This window comes from Syzygium oleosum, unplaced genomic scaffold (assembly GCF_021117445.2).
Source record: "Syzygium oleosum isolate NSW1041296 unplaced genomic scaffold, Sole_v2.1 Sole_v2.12, whole genome shotgun sequence".
Classification (NCBI taxonomy): domain Eukaryota; kingdom Viridiplantae; phylum Streptophyta; class Magnoliopsida; order Myrtales; family Myrtaceae; genus Syzygium; species Syzygium oleosum.
Genome location: NW_026607496.1, coordinates 3,744,311 through 3,752,979, shown reverse-complemented (window position 1 = coordinate 3,752,979; position 8,669 = coordinate 3,744,311). Strand labels below are relative to the sequence as shown.

At 40.2% G+C, this 8,669-nt stretch overlaps 1 pseudogene; it reads right to left on the bottom strand.

The window, feature by feature from the left end:
* Positions 1-4,195: 4,195 nt before the first annotated feature.
* On the bottom strand, positions 4,196-8,237 carry LOC115685185 (solute carrier family 40 member 2-like; annotated as a pseudogene).
* Between the last annotated feature and the right edge of the window lie 432 nt (positions 8,238-8,669).

Here is an 8,669-nt window from a genome sequence, read left to right as displayed (position 1 = left end):
GTACCCATAATTTCCACTAGTAACAAAACATGAGCCCATCACTTCCAAAAACAACATCAGCCTTGTCACAACCTTGCACTAACATACAACATAATAATTATTCGCATCACCAGCCAAAACCACCAGCGCCACTCTTGGCCACTAGCACTATTCTCAGCCACCAGCACCACCAAACTGCCGGTGCAATCTTATGCTTTCTGGTGCAAGCACAATACTCTACACTAGCATGTTCTGATGCATCTTGTGCTTGCACCGGCACATAAAATCAAGCACAACCTGTACAACCCAGTTAGACACACCAGCACAACTAGCACAACTAGGAACATCAACACAACCAAAAGCAAAATATGGAAATGGCAAAAACATAGACAAAATAAATATCGATCCATTGACATTGAACATAGTCTTTATATTTGGTCAATCTGAATAATTGACTAAAACATATGAACCTCCCAATAAAAAACAAAAACTACCATATGTACAACCTCCCAACAAAACACAAAAACTACCATATCTAGCATAACCTCCCAACAAAAAAATAAAAATTACTATATCCAGAACCCTCTCCCATCAACAGTCAATATGCACAACCCCCCAGTCTCTATCCCTTTAGATGGACCTTTGGCTTGAATCCTTGCACTCTTTCTAACTGAAACTAGATTTGGAGGTTGTTGTACGGACTTGAAGATTGTTGCACTAGACTTGGAGGTTGTTGTACTGAAACTACAATTGGCATTTTCCTTTTAGCCTATGCTCTTGTCTTTGGACCTGCTTGTGCTGTTGTCTTTGGACTTGCCTGTGCTCTTGTTGTTGGCCCTGCCGGTGTTCTTGTCTTTGGACATGCCGCTTGTGTCATTTGTTTCGGAGCACTTTTCTTACTGGATTATGTTTTAGTTAACCTTGGTTAGGTTCTTCTTTTAGGTGCAGCCCTTGACTCTTGACTTAGGCCACTTGGAGAGATAAACACTCCGAAGTTCTTCCAGGCTACAAATACATACCATATTGTCAACAACTGTTGTTGTTTAGTGGAAAAGAAAGCACATACATTGTTTAATGGAAACAAAGCAACATCGAATTGTTTAAACAAATTGAGGTCCCCACCCACAATCGCAACATCACTATTGATACCGTGATTAAACAAATTGAAGATCCCACGGTTGCGAGTTGATACCGTGATCAAACAATTCGATGTGATTAAACAACATCACTATGATTAAACAAATTAAGGTCCTCACGACTGCAAGTACCATTGTCCCCACGAAAGAAAATGATACCATGATTAAAAAAATTGAGGTCTTCACCCACAATCACAACCTTACTTTTTCCCGAGCCCTGAATTTGCTCTCCAAGCCCTAATTTTTCCCTTTGAACCCTAATTTTGCCATCGGATCCCTAATTTTCGCCTCATAGCCCTAACTTTTCCAGCAACTGAGCTAGGGAGAGAAGATCACAAACCTAGGTTGCAGAGATGTGATGGTGAGTGACGATGGCAACCGAGCAAGCGATGATGATAGCGAAGCAAGCGACGACGACGATGAGCGACGACGAGCGATGTTGATGCCGAGAGGATGTCGACGACAATCAGTTTGAGATAAAAAGATCTCAAAGCCGTGCGACGTCGTCTAGGTGAGGAAGAGGAAACAACGTCGTTTTGATGCAATGTAGGAGCGTGCGACGTCATTTTGGACGTCCACTTGGAGAAATTTTTTTAAATGATATTTCACGTCAGCGTAAATTTATAATTATAAAGGTCACGTAATTAATTTGGCCGGAATTTCTCGCCGTTGGCACTTAAGTGATTATTTTTTCTCCGATTTGGCACTTAAGTGAGCCGACGAAAACTTTTAGCACTAAAGTGAGCCCATACACAATTTTTGGCACTTCTGGTGTCCTTCTCCCTATAATTAGTCATCGAGTGTTTTGGCATCTTCTGTATTAATGCATGCGCTATGACCTTTCCAGGATGCTGTTTCTTACCATGCTATTATTATTTTAATGCACGTATGAATGCATCGACCTCTCATTTGCGGAGTTTTGGGCCCTGGATGCGTGGTTTACCTCTCTTTGGCCCGCTCTTCAAATGCTTTTGAAACTTTTTCTGCGTGCTTTGGACGACAATAACCTGACTTAAGAACCAGTTTACACGAAATAATGCCAAAGCTAGTAGATCTTGCAATTCAAATCTAACGCAAGATGAAAAAATTATCAAATAAATTAACAAGAAATGACAAAAAAAATCAGAGATTTAGGTGGTTCGATCTGAGTGTTAGTACCTACATCCCATATCAGTCCAAGAGTTAAAAGAGTTAGGAATAATTATCCAAAAAGTCATAAACTTATTATAGGACAGTCAATTCAATCATAAACTTTTTGTCTTAAACCTTTTGATGATTTGTTATTTAATCATTCCGATCAATTTTGGTCAGAAATTGCTGATATAGATGATTTTTGCAAATTTTTTTGAAGTTTTTCGATATTATATTATCTTTTATTTTTTTTCCTATTTCCCTCCGTCGCTCGCCGAGTGTCAGCGATAGCCAGCGTAGAGCATCATTCGGATGTGACCATTTAGGAGTAATTCATCTAATTGGTTAGATCCAATTGGTTAGGTCTAAAATAAGAATATCCCTTTTCTATGATCTCCTATAGATATCCACATATAGATACATTGACTTTACATTTCATACATCCACCTCGATTCCGATTTATTTGAAAATTGCTATAATTTATTTACCCATATATTTACGCATACATAAGATCTATGTCGGCCACAAGTGAGGGTTGGGACAAGGGCCGGCAAGGGTTGGGACGCCCTTGCTGGCCATGGTCCTCACCATATTTGGGCAAGGGGTGGCTGGTGAGGGTGGCCTTCGCCAGATCTGGCAAGGGCGGCAACTAGTGGAGGGGATAAAGAAAAAAGAAAGAAAAAAAAAGATTCAAAAAATTTTAAAAAATTGCAAAAAACGTCCATTTCAACACCGGCCGTGCCATGTAGGATGACTATCAATAATTGGACCGCCACGTCAGCAATTTCAAGCTAGAATTGGCCACAAGGACTAAAGTGACAAATCATCAAAATGTTTATAATTATATTGGCCAAATTGAAAATTTTAAATTTGAATTGTTTACCGTACAATAAATTTAGGACTTTTTGGATAACTTTCTCTATAGAGTTACAGTCAATCAATCAATCTCGTGTGTTTCCAATATCCCAATATACAAATCCTCACAAGCCTCGTGATTTTCACACCAAGTTTCGCTAGATGATAAGAAAACAACTCCGCTGCATTTGTGTTCTCGAAAAAGAAAAGGTAAAAATCAGAATTTTAAGCCTGAGTTCAGGATCCATACGACTCCTGGGCGATCGCTGGATGACCAGTAGCGAAATTAGGAGGCTAGGTGCGGTAAGGCAGGCAACTCGGTCACAAGCTGGCCGACCACCTGGCCCCTGCCTTGTAACTTCAGCTACTAGGCTTAATCCAACCGGCATCCCCGGCCTTTTGGCCTAGGTGCTGAGTCCCTCCTTTTATCGCACCCCGAACACCTCCAAACTTGTCTTTAGGCTCCGATGTAAACTCCAATTCAGCAAGAATTTGAGCCACAAACTCAATAGGCCGGATGGCTAGGTTCAGACCGTGTCCTATTAACTCTGTTATATGAACAGTGAAAGCAGTTTCCTTCTTGTCCCAACCAACCCTGTCCCGATCATTTTTGTCCATATACTTATTGATGATCTTCATGGACGGAGTTGGGCAAGCGTTTCGAGGCTACATTGCATGGCTTGTCCTTTCTAGGAGCTCAGTCCAAGCCCCCTTCATTGATCAGATCCATCCAGTGGTCCAAGTACTCATGCAAAACCACTACTTGCTAACAAAATCACAGAAAATTTTCTTAATCGACAATATGGGCCTATGCAGGAGATTTCGATGGAAATAGAGTAAATCTGCAACACAATTTATGGAACGGATTTTGCCAAACCCCAGCTCATCATGCATTAGGAATTGAAGTTGAATGACTTCATCAGAAGTTATCTCAGGTGTCAGGAAATTGAAGTTCAGTGGCTAAATAAAAGTTGCTCAAAGTACAGTAACCCGGAAGTGTAATTTTTTCCGGATTGCATCTTAAGCATGTGAAACAATCACTCTGCAGAGTGTATAAGAAAGCTTGTAAAATGAGCAGATAAATTTTGCAAATGGAAAAGTAGCAGCCCGTGTTTTTATAAACATACCAAGTCCCTGACTGTATTTTTCAATCCGATATCAAAATCCTATTAGGACAGTCTGAATTGTCATCCTTTTCTATTTTACACAGGGTTGTCAGACGTCACGACATAAGCAGCTTGTCCTGGAATATGATATCGATCGACAAATACAACAAGATTCTTAAGATGTCCTAGAAAAGCACTAAATAAAGTTCACATGTTCCGACTCTGGTAGGTATCTGTAGACCGTATGATCGACCAACTTCCCAGCAAAATGAGCTTCTCAAAATGGATCAGGTGCTTGCGGACACGGTACACGTGTAAAGTATATAAAGATGCCGATAGGGTAACGGACAGAAATGATAACAAAATCAACTTCCAGAAATCCTGATGCCGTAGCCATAAATTAATGTTCAGTTAAATTGTAAATCAAAAGTTAGACAAACTTTAGGTAATTAACACATGATATAAGTAACATATTATTAATACTAACATAGGAAGTAGAAGCGATGGTGATCACCTGTGGATTTGAGATGATTATTCCCATACCATAAGCCATCATATACAAGGTGGACTGAAGTGAACTTTGAGCACCTCCAACAACGCAACGATCGGATTCTGGAACCTTATCCTGCCAAAGATGATAAAAGGGCCGGAACAGAAAGTGAAATTTCAGGTATGAGACTTTGAGAACAACTGCAAGAAACTATTTTTGGATCGAACGGCATCAAAGTATCCCACCAAAAGTCTAAGCTAGTAAATGTTATGAAACCCTTTGAAGAACGCACAGGGAGTTGAGAATGGGGAAGAAGATGAATAAGGAATTGACTCACAAGATGAAATTCTAAATGGTGAGTGAAGATAACGAATCTGTGGGTTTGATACCATGTAAAAGGATCCTAACCAAAAGCTTAAACAAGTAGGTGAAAGAGGTCAAGCTAAACCTCAACCAAAACTACATCAAGAATGCTTGTGAGATGTCCAGGCAATGAGCGACTGGCGCTATTCTTTAGAGTAATAGTTGAAACGAAAGTAGATAACCTGCATCTGTTGAATGACGGCTAAATCGAACATCCACAATCCGAGTCGAGATGTCGCCACTCCACCCATCAACATATAGGCAGCTATTACGCTGTTTCAGACCCATATTGACCCAACACATAGAAGCAGGAAAATCCACTGCAATAGTTTCTCATAATGCAGAGTTCAGTTGTTTTCACTAATCAATAAACCCAAAAAAGTCCTAATACAAGTTGATACTCGAGAATTATACCTGGGACCAGCTGGACCAGAGCCCAGTTCGGAGCGTGAAAATATGAGAATGTAAGACTGGATAAACCAGAGTGGCGGCAACGCCGATGGTTGCGCTTATTCCGCGCGCTATTCCGATGACAAATGTAGGTATACCTTCCTACTCTAATGTAGCTGTCATCAAACTTCCGAAGCTGTAAATCCACACAACAATCCTCGAATTGTCAATGCATTCAAATCAGAGCAAGAAAGACTCAAGACCGCCAACATTTTTGTTCCCAAATGATGCAGCAGTGCAATAGTAACTGTCTAGCAGATGATACCAGAAATGACATTACAATTAAGACAACCTTAGGTTTTGATGCATATGTAAGTTTCCACCTAATAATATATCAGGAACTTCGATTGGCCAACCTGTTTTTTACCCTTTACCAGGAAAGCAAAACGTCAATCATAGAAGATTATAGGTAAGTCCCGTAAACAAGTGTGAAATATATGAACTTTGAGGGTGCATCAGTTTCCAGGGTGTTACCTGAGAACTGTAAAATACAACAAAGCTAGTGCGATTCCAGGAAGCACAACTTCTTGATCAAAATACACTCTCCAAGCACTGACTAGGGGCAGATTTGCAATTTTCTCACCAAGACTTCTCTTTTGGCTTTTTTCTGCATTTGCTGGATGATAAGCATCTAGAACAGAAGAGCTCTCTGCCAGTTCAGCAGGAAAAGGTTTCTGGGTCCTTTGTTGGTTTCGCTCAGCTAGAGCAGGAATCCCCTGATATACTGACATGAAAAACCAGTACTCCAGCCAAACACTTATGGTGCTCAAAACCGCCAAAGTCATAGCGGATGCTTTTAATGAACCAAAGCTGATTATGAAGCCTGAAACAACAGGGGCAAACAACTTGCAGATCAGATCGATCCGTCTTATAACCGAATTCATCCGAGTAAGGAGTGTAGGAGTTAGGCCTTCCGACATCACCACCACCCTGCAATCAGAGGCACATTAAAAGAAAATTTGAAAAGTAAAAACAAAAAGAGAACTGTATGCCTTTGGATGCAAGTATTTAAGCTCAATACTATTACCATTCTCTTTCAATCAAGATTGTTCCAGCAAGAGTGGAAAGCACACCAACAGCTCCAGAAACATTGGTGGACGAGCAAGACAAAAGCTTCAACACTTGTGGACTTCAAATCTGGGTAGGCTAGCAAACCGAAAACCGTGCCTCCGGCAACTATGAACGAAAAGTTCTGTGTCACGAGCCAAAGCCGGAGAACCTGCAACAAATATTTGTCCCTTCATGAATGTAAAATCACTCAATTATCATATTCAAATAAATTCGTATACTGTGAAATTCAGAACTAAAGTCCCGTTCAATGTTTTCTTAGGTGCCGTAGTACATGGAGAATTGTAAGTTCATCGGACCTTGACATAACTCATTTTATCCACCCACTTTCCGATTATTGGGCCGAACAAGGCAGTGGAGGCATTTTCCACCACTCCATAGATAGCGGCCAACAGTAAAGAGTCTGGCCAAATGTTGATCATGTATAAGGCTACAGAGAAATCCCACATTCTGCAAGACAAGCAGACATGAAGGATAATTCATTTCCAAATGGAGAGGTATCAATAGAAAACATAACCTGAGAATAGAGCCATTAGTTTATTGAGAATTGCCGCACTTATATGGTCAATTAAAGTAAAGGACTGAAATGAAATTTAATCAGTAATAGGATCGATTTTCCTAATGAACAGCATAAGATGAAGTTTTCATTGTCTGTTCATTAATTGGGGCAAATTTATGTTTTCACTATCAATCATGTACCAGTTATGAATTGAGGTATAGCGGAACACAAAGATGCTATCCTGTAATGCGAGTACTACTGAAAGGCAAGTAGCATATTCTCTTCATCATTTTTCCCATCACTGTTTACCAGATAACTTCAGGATTTATACCTAGAGCATGTAATTTTTTGTCGGAACAAGAATTATACTACCATCCGCACTTATCACAACTAGGACAACAACTTGTGTATTTCCCACTAAACAGTGAGTAACCTCCCATCTGGCGACTAGAAAGCATTTCTTTGGTTGAAGTGATTACGTTTCATAGTTCAAACAGCAAAACCTTCAATTAAATTCAAAAACTTTGATGTTCCAGTGATAGTACGTCAGGCATGGAAGAGAAGGACGAATAGGTGATGATACCAATTGGGACAATTTGAAATGATGGAAAGGTTTTGATATATCCGAAATAGGAATGATACAGAGAGTACGCCAATACACTAGTATAAAAGACTCCAAAATATTGCATAGCCAAAATTAAGAGCAAGTCATCATATCCTGAGGAGAGCATATTCAGAACAGCAACAGGAGTTTTAGGAGAGTTGAACCAAAGAGGATCGCAGAACCTGGCACCCCATCTGGCCAAGAAGTGTCCCGAGTACAAATATTTGGTGAGGTGCGATGGGAGAGAAGGCTGTGGAGAAGACGTTTCATGGTCGAGGAGCGGCTCCCTCGACATTTCTGTAGTAGGTTAAGTGACTTCTTGAATCTTAGCAAGCGACTCGTCCTCCTCCTCCTCTTCTTCTCCTTCTTCCTTCTGCTTCTTTGTTGCAATGAAATCAGAATCGACCGAACCAAATAGCCAACGTGTTGATCTTGACTTTACCGGTGCATTAATATGATGAGTACTGGTGTAGGTTGTCTCTACCAGCCCTTACAACTGTTGGACGTGTTAACTCACTCTGTTCTTCCCCTTTTAAGAAGAGAAACCCTAAAGAAGTCAATTAAATAGTTGGCTTTTGAAAGGGTCGTGTAGGTTATATCCAGGGATGTGTATTTGCATAAACTAAACTCCTCCCCTTGACTTTGCCCTTTTTTGTCCGCCGGACAATGGCTCTTTCCACTGTTTGGATTGTAAGAGTTTTTTTAATATGACCTAAATTAATCGAGATTGATATTAACCGTTTTTTTGGGTAAATCTAATAAGGTAAGATATAAAGATTATTAATTAGTCTAATATGGGCCTGGTTAGAGTGGGCCAAATAAAGCCTGGACTTGATGAGAGGGTCTCTGGCTTAAAACTCTATAAATAGTGCCCAAGTCTCTCTTTTATCCGTGATGCACAAATTACCTCACATAAGAGGCTACTAAAGAACGTTAATCGTGAGAGGCAATCTCGTTAAGCCAGTGATACAAAGGGTAATAGAGGAGA